At 46.5% G+C, this 16,380-nt stretch overlaps 24 non-coding genes and 4 pseudogenes across 24 annotated transcripts; all 28 read left to right on the top strand.

Annotated features, from left to right (window-relative positions):
* Positions 1 to 1,751: 1,751 nt before the first annotated feature.
* Positions 1,752 to 1,870, top strand: LOC140868070 (5S ribosomal RNA). Its single transcript, XR_012145505.1, has one exon. It is a non-coding gene; the product is annotated as a 5S ribosomal RNA (ribosomal RNA).
* Positions 1,871 to 2,271: 401 nt separating this feature from the next.
* On the top strand, positions 2,272 to 2,390 carry LOC140870484 (5S ribosomal RNA). The gene has a single exon (XR_012147443.1). It is a non-coding gene; the product is annotated as a 5S ribosomal RNA (ribosomal RNA).
* A 399-nt stretch (positions 2,391 to 2,789) lies between these two features.
* Positions 2,790 to 2,908, top strand: LOC140870327 (5S ribosomal RNA). Its single transcript, XR_012147293.1, has one exon. It is a non-coding gene; the product is annotated as a 5S ribosomal RNA (ribosomal RNA).
* A 400-nt stretch (positions 2,909 to 3,308) lies between these two features.
* LOC140868229 (5S ribosomal RNA) lies at positions 3,309 to 3,427 on the top strand. The gene has a single exon (XR_012145656.1). It is a non-coding gene; the product is annotated as a 5S ribosomal RNA (ribosomal RNA).
* Positions 3,428 to 3,827: 400 nt separating this feature from the next.
* Positions 3,828 to 3,946, top strand: LOC140868496 (5S ribosomal RNA). Its single transcript, XR_012145911.1, has one exon. It is a non-coding gene; the product is annotated as a 5S ribosomal RNA (ribosomal RNA).
* Positions 3,947 to 4,346: 400 nt separating this feature from the next.
* On the top strand, positions 4,347 to 4,465 carry LOC140868605 (5S ribosomal RNA). The gene has a single exon (XR_012146014.1). It is a non-coding gene; the product is annotated as a 5S ribosomal RNA (ribosomal RNA).
* A 400-nt stretch (positions 4,466 to 4,865) lies between these two features.
* LOC140867866 (5S ribosomal RNA) lies at positions 4,866 to 4,984 on the top strand. Its single transcript, XR_012145306.1, has one exon. It is a non-coding gene; the product is annotated as a 5S ribosomal RNA (ribosomal RNA).
* A 518-nt stretch (positions 4,985 to 5,502) lies between these two features.
* Positions 5,503 to 5,621, top strand: LOC140869722 (5S ribosomal RNA; annotated as a pseudogene).
* A 400-nt stretch (positions 5,622 to 6,021) lies between these two features.
* LOC140867889 (5S ribosomal RNA) lies at positions 6,022 to 6,140 on the top strand. The gene has a single exon (XR_012145329.1). It is a non-coding gene; the product is annotated as a 5S ribosomal RNA (ribosomal RNA).
* Positions 6,141 to 6,538: 398 nt separating this feature from the next.
* LOC140869758 (5S ribosomal RNA) lies at positions 6,539 to 6,657 on the top strand. Its single transcript, XR_012146806.1, has one exon. It is a non-coding gene; the product is annotated as a 5S ribosomal RNA (ribosomal RNA).
* A 400-nt stretch (positions 6,658 to 7,057) lies between these two features.
* LOC140868646 (5S ribosomal RNA) lies at positions 7,058 to 7,176 on the top strand. Its single transcript, XR_012146053.1, has one exon. It is a non-coding gene; the product is annotated as a 5S ribosomal RNA (ribosomal RNA).
* A 399-nt stretch (positions 7,177 to 7,575) lies between these two features.
* On the top strand, positions 7,576 to 7,694 carry LOC140869324 (5S ribosomal RNA). The gene has a single exon (XR_012146703.1). It is a non-coding gene; the product is annotated as a 5S ribosomal RNA (ribosomal RNA).
* Positions 7,695 to 8,095: 401 nt separating this feature from the next.
* Positions 8,096 to 8,214, top strand: LOC140868254 (5S ribosomal RNA). Its single transcript, XR_012145680.1, has one exon. It is a non-coding gene; the product is annotated as a 5S ribosomal RNA (ribosomal RNA).
* Positions 8,215 to 8,614: 400 nt separating this feature from the next.
* On the top strand, positions 8,615 to 8,733 carry LOC140869831 (5S ribosomal RNA). Its single transcript, XR_012146824.1, has one exon. It is a non-coding gene; the product is annotated as a 5S ribosomal RNA (ribosomal RNA).
* A 400-nt stretch (positions 8,734 to 9,133) lies between these two features.
* LOC140868098 (5S ribosomal RNA) lies at positions 9,134 to 9,252 on the top strand. The gene has a single exon (XR_012145532.1). It is a non-coding gene; the product is annotated as a 5S ribosomal RNA (ribosomal RNA).
* Positions 9,253 to 9,653: 401 nt separating this feature from the next.
* Positions 9,654 to 9,772, top strand: LOC140868516 (5S ribosomal RNA). Its single transcript, XR_012145930.1, has one exon. It is a non-coding gene; the product is annotated as a 5S ribosomal RNA (ribosomal RNA).
* A 399-nt stretch (positions 9,773 to 10,171) lies between these two features.
* LOC140869004 (5S ribosomal RNA) lies at positions 10,172 to 10,290 on the top strand. Its single transcript, XR_012146398.1, has one exon. It is a non-coding gene; the product is annotated as a 5S ribosomal RNA (ribosomal RNA).
* A 399-nt stretch (positions 10,291 to 10,689) lies between these two features.
* On the top strand, positions 10,690 to 10,808 carry LOC140870403 (5S ribosomal RNA). Its single transcript, XR_012147367.1, has one exon. It is a non-coding gene; the product is annotated as a 5S ribosomal RNA (ribosomal RNA).
* A 398-nt stretch (positions 10,809 to 11,206) lies between these two features.
* Positions 11,207 to 11,325, top strand: LOC140868216 (5S ribosomal RNA). Its single transcript, XR_012145643.1, has one exon. It is a non-coding gene; the product is annotated as a 5S ribosomal RNA (ribosomal RNA).
* A 670-nt stretch (positions 11,326 to 11,995) lies between these two features.
* LOC140869760 (5S ribosomal RNA) lies at positions 11,996 to 12,100 on the top strand (annotated as a pseudogene).
* Positions 12,101 to 12,500: 400 nt separating this feature from the next.
* LOC140869126 (5S ribosomal RNA) lies at positions 12,501 to 12,618 on the top strand. The gene has a single exon (XR_012146516.1). It is a non-coding gene; the product is annotated as a 5S ribosomal RNA (ribosomal RNA).
* A 401-nt stretch (positions 12,619 to 13,019) lies between these two features.
* LOC140867923 (5S ribosomal RNA) lies at positions 13,020 to 13,138 on the top strand. The gene has a single exon (XR_012145363.1). It is a non-coding gene; the product is annotated as a 5S ribosomal RNA (ribosomal RNA).
* Positions 13,139 to 13,538: 400 nt separating this feature from the next.
* LOC140868044 (5S ribosomal RNA) lies at positions 13,539 to 13,657 on the top strand. The gene has a single exon (XR_012145479.1). It is a non-coding gene; the product is annotated as a 5S ribosomal RNA (ribosomal RNA).
* Positions 13,658 to 14,055: 398 nt separating this feature from the next.
* Positions 14,056 to 14,174, top strand: LOC140869549 (5S ribosomal RNA; annotated as a pseudogene).
* Positions 14,175 to 14,573: 399 nt separating this feature from the next.
* Positions 14,574 to 14,692, top strand: LOC140868922 (5S ribosomal RNA). The gene has a single exon (XR_012146319.1). It is a non-coding gene; the product is annotated as a 5S ribosomal RNA (ribosomal RNA).
* Positions 14,693 to 15,092: 400 nt separating this feature from the next.
* Positions 15,093 to 15,211, top strand: LOC140868596 (5S ribosomal RNA). Its single transcript, XR_012146005.1, has one exon. It is a non-coding gene; the product is annotated as a 5S ribosomal RNA (ribosomal RNA).
* Positions 15,212 to 15,612: 401 nt separating this feature from the next.
* On the top strand, positions 15,613 to 15,730 carry LOC140869651 (5S ribosomal RNA; annotated as a pseudogene).
* A 399-nt stretch (positions 15,731 to 16,129) lies between these two features.
* LOC140870408 (5S ribosomal RNA) lies at positions 16,130 to 16,248 on the top strand. Its single transcript, XR_012147371.1, has one exon. It is a non-coding gene; the product is annotated as a 5S ribosomal RNA (ribosomal RNA).
* The last annotated feature ends 132 nt before the right edge of the window (positions 16,249 to 16,380 follow it).

The raw sequence follows: 16,380 nt of genomic DNA, 5'->3' as shown, positions 1-16,380 counted from the left end.
AGTGGTTATCACTTATCGAGTGGATAAAGTCCGCGGTTTTGGTTGTACACCATTAGTCCTTAATACTTGAAACATCATTGAGACTCTATATGCTAGTACTGTATTTGACTCGTTTACCGACTCTATTGGGGTCATCAGGTGTCGGGATTGGGTACAGTTACGACACATATAGGAGTCGATGCTTTGTTGTCAAGGATTCACCACATACTTTCTAGTGTGGATATCCTATGCAATCTGAGGAGATATTAGTGTGACGAATCTCTGGCCAGAGTACATGATGTGTTTTAAGAAATGGTTTCTTAGTAGCACATGCGATGTCACTATTTGATCTTCAAGATGCATTGCATAGTTATCGAATCTCGAACGACTCTCGATTTACCAATGGTTGTTGATTCGATCGGGATATATGGATGAAGTGACCGTACTGTATGCTAACCAAAATCTATTGGTTCTTGCAGGCACTATCAGTGATACCTAGGGAATCATGGGGCGATGTTGCTAGGCGCTCTTACCATGATTCGATGGGCAAGTCGGAAATTGTTGTTCCGAGTCATAAGGAGTTGTGAGCCCACGGCTAGCTGTATCCCTGAACCATTGAGGGTCACACAAGTAATGGATTTTTAATCCCCGTTGAGATAATTAAATTTAAAAAGTTAAATTTAGTGAATAAAGAAGTGGAACTTCTTATATCAGAGTAGAAGAGTAAGATTTCCTAAAATGACATAGGGATGGGCATTTTTGGAAATCACTGAATTCGGATTCAGAAAATTTATCTTGACTTTAAAAGATGCAGAAATGGTTTCTGTGCACTGGTGAAATTGGTTTATCAATCTGAGTCACGATGAATTTTATATTAATTTCTGAACATGCGGGCTTTGCTTGTCAGGCTTGAACTTATGACTAATGGGCCCTAAGCTGTTAGCAGCCCACATTATAAATAAGTTATTGCAGTACAGAAATTACACAACAGAGGTCATAATTTTCGAACACTAGGGTTTTGAGACCTAGAGTGGCCGCCCCCCTCTCTGTGTTTTCTCTCTGAAATCCAGTCTGTGAATTTCGAATTCGCTGTCTGGTTTAACGGATCAAATTCGTTAATTCTCTTCGTAGAAACTTCTGATAGATTTTCTAGTGCAATCTATCAGAGGGATTCGAATTCTGTTCGTGGACCTGATTGAAGAATTGTTCGTTCATCAGTTCCAGGGATATACAACAAGAGCAGAGTTATCTGTTGGTGTCCATAATCTTGTTTCGAGATTCAAGGTAAAAATTTAATTGTTATTTAATTTTTACACGCACAATTTAATCGTAAAGTTTTGATACCTATGATATGGAATCGTTCCATATAAAATTTTAAAACTTCCGCTGCACCGGGTATCAATTCTGATTGATCTGAACACCGTGTTCCAACACTATTACCAACTCTTTCAGTCCAATCCGCGGATAGAAAAGATGCAATAGACTTAATCACATGACATGAACGTGCGATCTGGGTGACGCAGGCCGCTTTAGTGGGTCCCAGCGTGCCCTACGGGAAAAACGCCCCGAAAGACCATCTCCGGGTTATACTTTGAGCGTCTCCGTCTCTTAGACCGAGATACTTGCTGTAGGTATAAAGAGGAGCTTCGTGTGAATAGGCTGAAGCTCCCGTAACTCTTAGCCGATCGAAAGTTATTTCCGTTTGAAACTGCAGCTCCTGTTCCTCTGATCCGCAATTCGAGAGACAAAACAATAAAAATTCAATCACTATTTGGTGCGATCATACCAGCACTAATGCACCGGATCCCATTAGAACTCCGAAGTTAAGCGTGTTTGGACGAGAGCAGTACTAGGATGGGTGACCCCCTGGGAAGTCCTCGTGTTTCACCCCTTTTTCATTAATTTCTTTTTTTTTTTTACTCGTACTTCTTGTTTTTCCGATTCCTCGCCGTCCTATTTTCGACTCTTTCAGTCTAATCCGCGGATAGAAAAGATGCAATAGACTTAATCACACGACGTGAACGTGCGATCTGGGTGACGCAGGACGCTTCAGTGGGTCCCAGCGCATCCTACGGGAAAAATGCCCCAAAAGACCATCTTCGGGTTGTAATTTGAGCGTCTCCGTCTCTTAGACCGAGATACTTGCTGTAGGTATCGAGAGGAGCTTCGTGTGAACAGGCTGAAGCTCCCGTAACTCTTAGCCGATCGAAAGTTATGTTCGTTTGAAACTGCAGCTCCTGTTCCTCCGATCCGCAATTCGAGAGACAAAACAATAAAAATTCATTCAATATTGGGTGCGATCATACCAGCACTAATGCACCGGATCCCATCAGAACTCCGAAGTTATGCGTGCTTGGGCAAGAGCAGTACTAGGATGGGTGATCCCCTGGGAAGTCCTCGTGTTGCACCCCTTTTTTAATTAGTTTTTTTTTCTTACTCGTACATCTTGTTCTTCCGATTCCTCTCCGTCCTATTTCCGACTCTTTCAGTCCAATCCACGGATAGAAAAGATGCAATAGACTGAATCACACGACGTGAACGTGCGATCTGGGTGACGCGGGCCACTTCAGTGGGTCCCAGCACGTCCTACAAGAAAAATGCCCCCAAAGACCATCTTCGGGTTTGAATTTGAGCTTCTCCGTATCTTAGACCGAGATACGCGCTGTAAGTATCGAGAAGAGCTTCGCGTGAGCAGGCTGAAGCTCCCGTAACTCTCAGCAGATCGAAAGTTATGTCCGTTTGAAACTGCAGCTCCTGTTCCTCCGATCCGCAATTCGAGAGACAAAAAAATAAAGAATTCATTCATTGTTGGGTGCGATCATACCAGTACTAATGCACCGTATCCCATCAGAACTCCGAAGTTAAGCGTGCTTGGGCGAGAGCAGTACTAGGATGGGTGACCCCCTGAGAAGTCCTCGTGTTGCACCCTTTTTTCATTAATTTCTTTTTTTCTTACTTGTACTTCTTATTTTTCCGATTCCTCGCCGTACTATTACCGATTTTTTTAGTCCAATCCGCGGATAGAAAAGATGCAATAGACTTAATCACACGACGTGAACGTGCGATCTGGGTGACGCAGGATGCTTCAGTGGGTCCCAGCGCGCCCTACGAGAAAAACGCCCCGAAAGACCATCTCCGGGTTGTAATTTGAGCGTCTCCGTCTATTAGAACGAGATACTTGCTGTAGGTATCAAGAGGAGGTTTGTGTGAACAGGCTGAAGCTCCCGTAACTTTTAGCCGATCGAAAGTTATGTCCGTTTAAAACTGCAGCTCCTGTTCCTCCGATCCGCAATTCGAGAGACAAAAAAATAAAGAATTCATTCACTGTTGGGTGCGATCATACCAGCACTAATGCACCGGATCCCATCAGAACTTCAAAGTTAAGCGTGCTTGTGCGAGAGCAGTATTAGGATGGGTGACCCCCTGGGAATTCCTCGTGTTGCACCCCTTTTTCATTAATTTCTTTTTTTCTTACTCGTACTTCTAATTCTTCCGATTCCTCTCCGTCCTATTTCGGACTCTTTCAGTCCAATCCGCGGATAGAAAAGATGCAATAGACTGAATCATACGATGTGAACGTGCGATCTGGGTGACGCGGGCCGCTTCGGTGGGTCCCAGCGCGACATACGGGAAAAATGCCCCGAAATACCATCTCAGTTTTGGAATTTGAGCGTCTCCGTCTATTTAACCTAGATACGCACTATAGGTATCGAGTGGAGCTTTGCGTGAGCAGGCTGAAGCTCCAGTAACTCTCAGCCGATCTAAAGTTATGTCCGTTTGAAACTGCAGCTCCTGTTCATCCGATCCGCAATTCGAGAGACAAAAAAATAAAGAATTCATTCACTATTGGGTGCGATCATACCAGAACTAATGCACCGGATCCTATCAGAACTCCGAAGTTATGCGTGCTTGGGCAAGAGCAGTACTAGGATGGGTGACCCCCTGAGAAGTCCTCGTGTTGCACCCCTTTTTTAATTAGTTTTTCTTTTCTTACTCGTACATCTTGTTCTTCCGATTCCTCTCCGTCCTATTTCCGACTCTTACAGTCCAATCCACGGATAGAAAAGATGCAATAGACTGAATCACACGACGTGAACGTGCGATCTGGGTGACGCGGGCCACTTCGGTGGGTCCCAGCACGTCCTACGAGAAAAATGCCCCCAAAGACCATCTTCGGTTTTGAATTTGAGCTTCTCCGTCTCTTAGACCGAGATACGCGCTGTAAGTATCGAGAAGAGCTTCGCGTGAGCAGGCTGAAGCTCCCGTAACTCTCAGCAGATCAAAAGTTATGTCCGTTTGAAACTGCAGCTCCTGTTCCTCCGATCCGCAATTCGAGAGACAAAAAAATAAAGAATTCATTCACTGTTGGGTGCGATCATACCAGTACTAATGCACCGGATCCCATCAGAACTCCGAAGTTAAGCGTGCTTGGGCGAGAGCAGTACTAGGATGGGTGACCCCCTGGGAAGTCCTCGTGTTGCACCCCTTTTTCATTAATTTCTTTTTTTTTTACTTGTACTTCTTATTTTTCCGATTCCTCGCCGTACTATTACCGACTTTTTTAGTCCAATCCGCGGATAGAAAAGATGCAATAGACTTAATCACACGACGTGAACGTGCGATCTGGGTGACGCAGGACGCTTCAGTGGGTCCCAGCGCGCCCTATGGGAAAAACGCCCCGAAAAACCATCTCCGGTTTGTAATTTGAGCGTCTCCGTCTCTTAGAACGAGATACTTGCTGTAGGTATCAAGAGGAGGTTCGTGTGAACAGGCTGAAGCTCCCGTAACTTTTAGCCGATCGAAAGTTATGTCCGTTTAAAACTGCAGCTCCTGTTCCTCCGATCCGCAATTCGAGAGACAAAAAAATAAAGAATTCATTCACTGTTGGGTGTGATCATACCAGCACTAATGCACCGGATCCCATCAGAACTTCGAAGTTAAGCGTGCTTGGGCGAGAGCAGTACTAGGATGGGTGACCCCCTGGGAAGTCCTCGTGTCGCACCCCTTTTTCATTAATTTCTTTTTTTCGTACTCGTACTTCTTGTTTTTCCGATTCCTTGCCGTCCTATTTCCGACTTTTTCAGTCCAATCCGCGGATAGAAAAGATGCAATAGACTTAATGACACGACGTGAACGTGCGATCTGGGTGACGCAGGAAGCTTCAGTGGGTTCCAGCGCGCCCAACGGGAAAAACACCCCGAAAGACCATCTCCGGGTTGTAATTTGAGCGTCTCCATCTCTTAGACCGAGATACTTGGTGTAGGTATCGAGAGGAGCTTCGTGTGAACAGGCTGAAGCTCCCGTAACTCTTAGCCGATCGAAAGTTATGTCCGTTTTGGAATTTGAGAGTCTCCGTCTCTTTAACCTAGATACGCACTATAGGTATCGAGTGGAGCTTCGCGTGAGCAGGCTGAAGCTTCAGTAACTCTCAGCCGATCGAAAGTTATGTCTGTTTGAAACTCTAGCTCCTGTTCCTCCGATCCGCAATTCGAGAGACAAAACAATAAAAATTCATTCACTGTTGGGTTCGATCATAACAGCACTTATGCACCGCATCCTATCAGAACTCCGAAGTTAAGCATGCTTGGCCGAGAGCAATACTAGGATGGGTGACCCCCTGGGAAGTCCTCGTGTTGCACCCCTTTTTCATTAATTTCTTATTTTCTTACTCGTACTTCTTATATTTCCGATTTCCCGCCGTCCTATTACCGACTCTTTCAGTCAAATCCGCGGATAGAAAAGATGCAATAGACTTAATCACACGACGTGAACGTGCGATCTGGGTGACGCAGGCCGCTTCAAGGGGTCCCAGCACGCCCTACGGGAAAAACGACCCGAAATACCATTTTCGGGTTGTAATTTGAGCGTCTCCGTCTCTTAGACCGAGATACTTGCTGTAGGTATAAAGAGGAGCTTCGTGTGAACAGGCTGAAGCACCCGTAACTCTTAGCCGATCGAAAGTTATGTCCGTTTGAAACTGCAGCTCCGGATCCTCCGATCCGCAATTCGAGAAACAAAAAAATAAAGAATTCATTCATTGTTGGGTGCGATCATACCAGCACTAATGCACCGGATCCCATCAGAACTCCGAAGTGAAGCGTGCTTGGGCGAGAGCAGTACTAGGATGGGTGACCCCCTGGGAAGTCCTTGTGTTGCACCCTTTTTCATTAATTTCTTTTTTTCTTACTCGTACTTCTTGTTTTTCCAATTCCTCGCCGTCCTATTACCGACTCTTTCAGTCCAATTCGCGGATAGAAAAGATGCAATAGACTTAATCACACTACGTGAACGTGCGATCTAGGTGACGCAGGCCGCTTAAGTGGGTCCCAGCATGCCCTACGGGAAAAACGCCCCGAAAGACCATATCCGGGTTGTAATTTGAGCGTCTCCGTCTCTTAGACCGAGATACTTGCTGTAGGTATCGAGAGGAGCTTCGTGTGAACAGGCTGAAGCTCCCGTAACTCTTAGCCGATCGAAAGTTATGTCCGTTTGAAACTGCAGCTCCTGTTCCTTCTATCCGCAATTCGAGAGACAAAACAATAAAAATTCATTCACTATTGGGTGCGATCATACCAGCACTAATGCACCGGATCCCATCAAAACTCCGAAGTTAAGCGTGCTTGGGCGAGAGCAGTACTAGGATGGGTGATCCCCTGGGAAGTCCTCGTGTTGCACCCCTTTTTCATTAATTTCTTTTTTTCTTACTCGTACTTCTTGTTTTTCCGATTTCTCGCCGTCCTATTTCCGACTCTTTCAGTCCAATCCGCGGATAGAAAAGATGCAATAGACTTAATCACACGAAGTGAACGTGCGATCTGGGTGACGCAGGACGCTTCAGTGGGTCCCAGTGCGTCCTACGGGAAAAACGCCCCGAAAGACCATCTTCGGGTTGTAATTTGAGCGTCTCCGTCTCTTTGACCGAGATACTTGCTGTAGGTATCGAAAGGAGCTTCGTGTGAACAGGCTGAAGCTCCCGTAACTCTTAGCCGATCGAAAGTTATGTCCGTTTGAAACTGCAAACTCCTGTTCCTCCGATCCGCAATTCAAGAGACAAAACAATAAAAATTCATTCACTATTGGGTGCGATCATACCAGCACTAATGCACCGGATCCCATCAGAACTCCGAAGTTAAGCGTGCTTGGGCGAAAAAAGTACTAGAATGGGTGACCCCCTGGGAAGTCCTCGTGTTGCACCCCTTTTTCATTAATTTCTTTTTTTCTTACTCGTACTTCTAATTCTTCCGATTCCTCTCCGTCCTATTTCCGACTCTTTCAGTCCAATCCGCGGATAGAAAATATGCAATAGACTGAATCATACGATGTGAACGTGCGATCTGGGTGACGCGGGCCGCTTCGGTGGGTCCCAGTGCAACATACGGGAAAAATGCCCCGAAAGACCATCTCCGTTTTGGAATTTGAGCGTCTCCGTCTCTTTAACCTAGATACACACTATAGGTATCGAGTGGAGCTTCGCGTGAGCAGGCTGAAGCTCCAGTAACTCTCAGCCGATCGAAGTTTTGTCCGTTTGAAACTGCAGCTCCTGTTCCTCCGATCCGCAATTCGAGAGACAAAAAAATAAAGAATTCATTCACTATTGGGTGCGATCATACCAGCACTAAAGATCCGGATCCCATCAGAACTTCAAAGTTATGCGTGCTTGGGCAAGAGCAGTACAAGGATGGGTGACCCCCTGGGAAGTCCTCGTGTTGCACCTCTTTTTTAATTCGTTTCTTTTTTTCTTACTCGTACATCTTGTTCTTCCGATTCCTCTCCGTCCTATTTTCGACTCTTTCAGTCCAATCCATGGATTGAAAAGATGCAATAGACTGAATCACACGACGTGAACGTGCGATCTGGGTGACGCGGGCCACTTCGGTGGGTCCTAGCACGTCCTACGAGAAAAAGGCCTTCAAAGACCATCTTCGGGTTTGAATTTGAGCTTCTCCGTCTCTTAAACCGAGATACGCGCTGTAGGTATCGAGAAGAGCTTCGCGTGAGCAGGCTGAAGCTCCCGTAACTCTCAGCAGATCGAAAGTTATGTCCGTTTGAAACTGCAGCTCCTGTTCCTCCGATCCGAAATTCAAGAGACAAAAAAATAAAGAATTCATTCACTATTGGGTGCGATCATACCAGCACTAATGCACCGGATCCTATCAGAACTCCGAAGTTATGCGTGCTTGGGCAAGAGCAGTACTAGGATGGGTGATCCCCTGGGAAGTCCTCGTGTTGCACCCCTTTTTCATTAATTTATTTTTTTCTTACTCGTACTTCTTGTTTTTCCGATTTCTCGCCGTCCTATTTCCGACTCTTTCAGTCCAATCCGCGGATAGAAAAGATGCAATAGACTTAATCACACGACGTGAACGTGCGATTTGGGTGACGCAGGACGCTTCAGTGGGTCCCAGTGCGTCCTACGGGAAAAACGCCCCGAAAGACCATCTTCGGGTTGTAATTTGAGCGTCTCCATCTCTTTGACCGAGATACTTGCTGTAGGTATCGAGAGGAGCTACGTGTGAACAGGCTGAAGCTCCCGTAACTCTTAGCCGATCGAAAGTTATGTCCGTTTGAAACTGCAAACTCCTGTTCCTCCGATCCGCAATTCAAGAGACAAAACAATAAAAATTCATTCACTATTGGGTGCGATCATACCAGCACTAATGCACCGGATCCCATCAGAACTCCGAAGTTAAGCGTGCTTGGGCGAAAACAGTACTAGGATGGGTGACTCCCTGGGAAGTCCTCGTGTTGCACCCCTTTTTCATTAATTTCTTTTTTTCTTACTCGTACTTCTAATTCTTCCGATTCCTCTCCGTCCTATTTCCGACTCTTTCAGTACAATCCGCGGATAGAAAATATGCAATAGATTGAATCATACGATGTGAACGTGCGATCTGGGTGACGCGGGCCGCTTCGGTGGGTCCCAGTGCAACATACGGGAAAAATGCCCCGAAAGACCATCTCCGTTTTGGAATTTGAGCGTCTCCGTCTCTTTAACCTAGATACACACTAAAGGTATCGAGTGGAGCTTCGCGTGAGCAGGCTGAAGCTCCAGTAACTCTCAGCCGATCGAAAGTTTTGTCCGTTTGAAACTGCAGCTCCTGTTCCTCCGATCCGCAATTTGAGAGACAAAAAAATAAAGAATTCATTCACTATTGGGTGCGATCATACCAGCACTAATGCACCGGATCCCATCAGAACTCCGAAGTTATGCGTGCTTGGGCAAGAGCAGTACAAGGATGGGTGACCCCCTGAGAAGTCCTCGTGTTGCACCTCTTTTTTAATTAGTTTCTTTTTTTCTTACTCGTACATCTTGTTCTTCCGATTCCTCTCCATCCTATTTTCGACTCTTTCAGTCCAATCCATGGATTGAAAAGATGCAATAGACTGAATCACACGACGTGAACGTGCGATCTGGGTGACGCGGGCCACTTCGGTGGGTCCTAGCACGTCCTACGAGAAAAATGCCTTCAAAGACCATCTTCGGGTTTGAATTTGAGCTTTTCCGTCTCTTAAACCGAGATACGCGCTGTAGGTATCGAGAAGAGCTTCGCGTGAGCAGGCTGAAGCTCCCGTAACTCTCAGCAGATTGAAAGTTATGTCCGTTTGAAACTGCAGCTCCTGTTCCTCCGATCCGCAATTCGAGAGACAAAAAAATAAAGAATTCATTCACTGTTGGGAGCGATCATACGAGTACTAATGCACCGGATCCCATCAGAACTCCGAAGTTAAGCGTGCTTGGGCGAGAGCAGTACTAGGATGGGTGACCTCCTTGGAAGTCCTCTTGTTGCACCCCTTTTTCATTAATTTCTTTTTTTCTTACTCGTACTTCTTATTTTTCCGATTCCTCGCCGTCCTATTACCGACTTTTTCAGTCCAAGCCGCGGATAGAAAAGATGCAATTGACTTAATCACACGACGTGAACGTGCGATCTGGGTGACACAGGCCGCTTCAGTGGGTCCCAGCGCGCCCTACGGGAAAAACGCCCCGAAAGACCATCTTCGGGTTGTAATTTGAGCGTCCCCGTGTCTTAGACCGAGATACTTGGTGTAGGTATCGAGAGGAGCTTCGTGTGAACAGGCTGAAGCTCCCGTAACTCTTAGCCGATCGAAAGTTTTGTCCGTTTGAAACTGCAGCTCCTGTTCCTCCGATACGCAATTCGAGAGACAAAACAATAAAAATTCATGGACTGTTGGGTGCGATCATAACAGCACTAATTCACCGCATCCCATCAGGACTCCGAAATTAAGCGTGCTTGAGCGAGAGCAGTACTAGGATGGGTGACCCCCTGGGAAGTCCTCGTGTTGCACCCCTTTTTTATTAATTTCTTTTTTTCTTACTCGTACTTCTTATTTTTCTGATTCCCCGCCGTCCTATTACCGACTCTTTCAGTCCAATCCGCGGATAGAAAAGATGCAATAGACTTAATCACACGACGTGAACGTGCGATCTGGGTGACGCAGGCCGCTTCAGTGGATCCCAGCATGCCCTACGGGAAAAAGCCCCGAAAGACCATCTCCGGGTTGTAATTTGAGCGTCTCCGTCTCTTAGACCCAGATACTTGCTGTAGGTATAAAGAGGAGCTTCGTGTGAACAGGTTGAAGCTCCCGTAACTCTTAGCCGATCGAAAGTTATGTCCATTTGAAATTGCAGCTCCGGATCCTCCGATCCGCAATTCGAGAGACAAAAAAATAAAGAATTCATTCACAGTTGGGTGCGATCATACCAGCACTAATTCACCGGATCCCATCAGAACTCCGAAGTTAAGCGTGCTTGGGCGAGAGCAGTACTAGGATCGGTGACCCCCTGGGAAGTCCTTGTATTGCACCCCTTTTTCATTAATTTCTTTTTTTCTTACTCGTACTTCTTGTTTTTCCGATTCCTCGCCGTCCTATTACCGACTCTTTCAGTCCAATCTGCGGATAGAAAAGATGCAATAGACTTAATCACACGACGTGAACGTGCGATCTGGGTGACGCAGGCCGCTTCATAGGGCCCAGCACGCCCTACGGGAAAAATGCCCCGAAAGACCCTATCCGGGTTGTAATTTGAGCGTCTCCATCTCTTAGACCGAGATACTTGCTGTAGGTATCGAGAGGAGCTTCGTGTGAACAGGCTGAAGCTCCCGTAACTCTTAGCCGATCGAAAGTTATGTCCGTTTGAAACTGCAGCTCCTGTTCCTCCGATCCGCAATTCGAGAGACAAAACAATAAAAATTCATTCACTATTGGGTGCGATCATACCAGCACTAATGCACCGGATCTCATCAGAACTTCGAATTTAAGCGTGCTCGGGCGAGAGCAGTACTAGGATAGGTGACCCCCTGGGAAGTCCTCGTGTTGCACCCCTTTTTCATTAATTTCTTTTTTTTATACTCGTACTTCTTGTTTTTCCGATTCCTCTCCGTCCTATTTCCGACTCTTTCAGTCCAATCCGTGGATAGAAAAGATGCAATAGACTTAATCACACGACGTGAACGTGCGATCTGGGTGACCCAGGATGCTTCAGTGGGTCCCAGCGCGTCCTACGGGAAAAACGCCCCGAAAGACCATCTTCGGGTTGTAATTTGAGCGTCTCCATCTCTTAGACCGAGATACTTGCTGTAGGTATCGAGAGGAGCTTCGTGTGAACAGGCTGAAGCTCCCGTAACTCTTAGCCGATCGAAAGTTATGTTCGTTTGAAACTGCAGCTCCTGTTCCTCCGATCCGCAATTTGAGAGACAAAACAATAAAAATTCATTTCCTATTGGGTGCGATCATACCAGCACTAATGCACAGGATCCCATCAGAACTCCGAAGTTAAGCGTGCTTGGGCGAGAGCAGTACTCGGGTTGTAATTTGAGCGTCTCCGTCTCTTAGACCGAGATACTTGTTGTTGGTATCGAGAGGAGCTTCGTGTGAACAGGCTGAAGCTCCCGTAACTCTTAGCCGATCGAAAGTTATGTCCGTTTGAAACTGCAGCTCCTGTTCCTCCGATCCGCAATTCGAGAGACAAAACAATAAAAATTCATTCACTATTGGGTGCGATCATACCAGCACTAATGCATCGGATCCCATCAAAACTCCGAAGTTAAGCGTGCGTGGGCGAGAGCAGTACCCCTGGGAAGTCCTCGTGTTGCACCCCTTTTTCATTAATTTCTTTTTTTCTTACTCGTACTTCTAATTCTTCCGATTCCTCTCCGTCCTATTTCCGACTCTTTCAGTCCAATCCGCGGATAGAAAAGATGCAATAAACTGAATCATACGATGTGAACGTGCGATCTGGGTGACGCGGGCCGCTTCAGTGGGTCCCAGCGCGACATACGGGAAAAATGCCCCGAAAGACCATCTCCGTTTTGGAATTTGAGCGTCTCCGTCTCTTTAACCTAGATACGCACTATAGGTATCGAGTGGAGCTTCGCGTGAGCAGGCTGAAGCTCCAGTAACTCTCAGCCGATCGAAAGTTATGTCCGTTTGAAACTGCAGCTCCTGTTCCTCCGATCCGCAATTCGAGAGACAAAAAAATAAAGAATTCATTCACTATTGGGTGCGTTATACCAGCACTAATGCACCGGATCCTATCAGAACTCCGAAGTTATGCGTGCTTGGGCAAGAACAGTACTAGGATGGGTGACCCCCTGGGAAGTCCTCGTGTTGCACCCCTTTTTTAATTAGTTTCTTTTTTTCTTACTCGTACATCTTGTTCTTCCGATTCCTCTCCGTCCTATTTCCGACTCTTTCAGTCCAATCCACGGATAGAAAAGATGCAATAGGCTGAATCACACAACGTGAACGTGCGATCTGGGTGACGCGGGCCACTTCGGTGGGTCCCAGCACATCCTACGAGAAAAATGCCCCCAAAGACCATATTCGGGTTTGAATTTGAGCTTCTCCGTCTCTTTGACCGAGATACGCGCTGTAGGTATCGAAAAGAGCTTCGCGTGAGCAGGCTGAAGCTCCCGTAACTCTCAGCAGATCGAAAGTTATGTCCGTTTGAAACTGCAGCTCCTGTTCCTCCGATCCGCAATTCGAGAGACAAAAAAATAAAGAATTCATTCACTGTTGGGTGCGATCATACCAGTACTAATGCACCGGATCCCATCAGAACTCCGAAGTTAAGCGTGCTTGGGCGAGAGCAGTATTAGGATGGGTGACCTCCTGGGAAGTCCTCGTGTTGCACCCCTTTTTCATTAATTTCTTTTTTTCTTACTCGTACTTCTTATTTTTCCGATTCCTCGCCGTCCTATTACCGACTTTTTCAGTACAATCCGCGGATAGAAAAGATGCAATAGACTTAATCACACGACGTGAACGTGCGATCTGGGTGACACAGGCCGCTTCAGTGGGTCCTAGCGCGCCCTACGGGAAAAACGCCCCGAAAGACCATCTCCGGGTTGTAATTTGAGCGTCCCCGTCTCATTGACAGAGATGCTTGCTGTAGGTATCAAGAGGAGCTTCGTGTGAACAGGCTGAAGCTCCCGTAACTTTTAGCCGATCAAAAGTTATGTCCGTTTGAAACTGCAGCTCCTGTTCCTCCGATCCGCAATTCGAGAGACAAAAAAATAAAGAATTCATTCACTGTTGGGTGCGATCATACCAGCACTAATGCACTGGATCCCATCAGAACTCAGAAGTTAAGCGTGCTTGGGCGAGAGCAGTACTAGGATGGGTGACCCCCTGGTAAGTCCTCGTGTTGCACCCATTTTTCATTAATTTCTTTTTTTCTTACTCGTACTTCTTGTTTTTCCGATTCCTCGCCGTCCTATTTCCGACTTTTTCAGTCCAATCCGCGGATAGAAAAGATGCAATAGACTTAATCACACGACGTGAACGTGCGATCTGGGTGACGCAGGATGCTTCAGTGGGTCCCAGCGCGCCCTACGGGAAAAACGCCCCGAAAGACCATCTCCGGGTTGTAATTTGAGCGTCTCCGTCTCTTAGACCAAGATACTTGGTGTAGGTATCGAGAGGAGCTTCGTGTGAACAGGCTGATGCTCCCGTAACTCTTAGCCGATCGAAATTATGTCCGTTTGAAACTGCAGCTCCTGTTCCTCCGATCCGCAATTCGAGAGACAAAAAAATAAAAATTCATTCACTGTTGGGTTCGATCATAACAGCACTAATGCACCGCATCCCATCAAAACTCCGAAATTAAGCGTGCTTGGGCGAGAGCAGTACTAGGATGGGTGACCCCCTAGGAAGTTCTCGTGTTGCACCCCTTTTTCATTAATTTCTTTTTTTCTTACTCGTACTTCTTATTTTTCCGATTCCTCGCCGTCCTATTTCCGACTCTTTCAGTCCAATCCGTGGATAGAAAAGATGCAATAGACTTAATCACACGACGTGAACATGCGATCTGGGTGACGCAGGACGCTTCAGTGGGTCCCAGCGCGTCCTACGGCAAAAATGCCCCGAAAGACCATCTTCGGGTTGTAATTTGAGCGTCTCCGTCTCTTAGACCGAGATACTTGTTGTAGGTATCGAGAGGAGCTTCGTGTGAACAGGCTGAAGCTCCCGTAACTCTTAGCCAATCGAAAGTTATGTCCGTTTGAAACTGCAGCTCCTGTTCCTCCGATCCGCAATTCGAGAGACAAAACAATAAAAATTCATTCACTATTGGGTGCGATCATACCAGCACTAATGCATCGGATCCCATCAGAACTCCGAAGTTAAGTGTGCTTGGGCGAGAGCAGTACTAGGATGGGTGACCCTCTGAGAAGTCCTCGTGTTGCACCCCTTTTTCATTAATTTCTTTTTTTCTTACTCGTACTTCTAATTCTTCCGATTCCTCTTCGTCCTATTTTCGACTCTTTTAGTCCAATCCGCGGATAGAAAAGATGCAATAGACTGAATCATATGATGTGAACGTGCGATCTGGGTGACGTGGGCTGCTTCGGTGGGTCCCAGCGCGACATACGGGAAAAATGCCCCGAAATACCATCTCCGTTTTGGAATTTGAGCATCTCCGTCTCTTTAACCTAGATACGCACTATAGGTATCGAGTGGAGCTTTGCGTGAGCAGGCTGAAGCTTCAGTAACTCTCAGCCGATCGAAAGTTATGTCCGTTTGAAACTGCAGCTCCTGTTCCTCCGATCCGCAATTCGAGAGACAAAAAAATAAAGAATTCATTCACTATTGGGTGCGATCATACCAGCACTAATGCAGCGGATCCCATCAGAACTCCGAATTTATGCGTGCTTGGGCAAGAGCAGTACTAGGATGGGTGACCCCCTGGGAAGTCCTCGTGTTGCACCCCTTTTTTAATTAGTTTCTTTTTTTCTTACTCGTACATCTTGTTCTTCCGATTCCTCTCCGTCCTATTTCCGACTCTTTCAGTCCAATCCACGGATAGAAAAGATGCAATAGACTGAATCACACGACGTGAACGTGCGATCTGGGTGACGCGGGCCACTTCAGTGGATCCCAGCACGTCCTACAAGAAAAATGCCCCCAAAGACCATCTTCGGGTTTGAATTTGAGCTTCTCCGTATCTTAGACCGAGATACGCGCTGTAGGTATCGAGAAGAGCTTCGCATGAGCAGGCTGAAGCTCCCGTAACTCTCAGCAGATCGAAATTTATGTCCGTTTGAAACTGCAGCTCCTGTTCCTCCGATCCGCAATTCGAGAGACAAAAAAATAAAGAATTCATTCACTGTTGGGTGCTATCATACCAGTACTAATGCACCGAATCCCATCAAAACACCGAAGTTATCGTGCTTGGGCGAGAGCAGTACTAGGATGGGTGACCCCCTGGGAAGTCCTCGTGTTGCACCCCTTTTTCATTAATTTCTTTTTTTCTTACTCGTACTTCTTGTTTTTCCGATTCCTCGCCGTCGTATTTCCGACTCTTTCAGTCCAATCCGCGGATAGAAAAGATGCAATAGACTTAATCACACGACGTGAACGTGCGATCTGGGTGACGCAGGATGCTTCAGTGGGTCCCAGCGCGCCCTACGTGAAAAACTCCCCGAAAGACTATCTCCGGGTTGTAATTTGAGCGTCTCCGTCTCATAGACCGAGATACTTGCTGTAGGTATCGAGAGGAGCTTCGTGTAAACAGGCTGAAGCTCCCGTAACTCTTAGCCGATCGAAAGTTATGTCCGTTTGAAACTGCAGCTCCTGTTCCTCCGATCCGCAATTCGAGAGACAAAACAATAAAAATTCATTCACTATTGGGTGCGATCATACCAGCACTAATGCACCGGATCCCATCTTAACTCCGAAGTTAAGCGTGCTTGGGTGAGAGCAGTACTAGGATGGGTGACCCCCTGGGAAGTCCTCGTGTTGCACCCCTTTTTCATTAATTTCTTTTTTTCTTACTCGTACTTCTAATTCTTCCGATTCCTCTCCATCCTATTTTCGACTCTTTCAGTCCAATCCGCGGATAGAAAAGATGCAATAGACTGAATTATACGATGTGAACGT

Source organism: Henckelia pumila, chromosome 4 (assembly GCF_033568475.1).
Source record: "Henckelia pumila isolate YLH828 chromosome 4, ASM3356847v2, whole genome shotgun sequence".
In the NCBI taxonomy this organism is placed as follows: domain Eukaryota; kingdom Viridiplantae; phylum Streptophyta; class Magnoliopsida; order Lamiales; family Gesneriaceae; genus Henckelia; species Henckelia pumila.
This window is presented reverse-complemented; position numbering and strand designations above follow the sequence as displayed.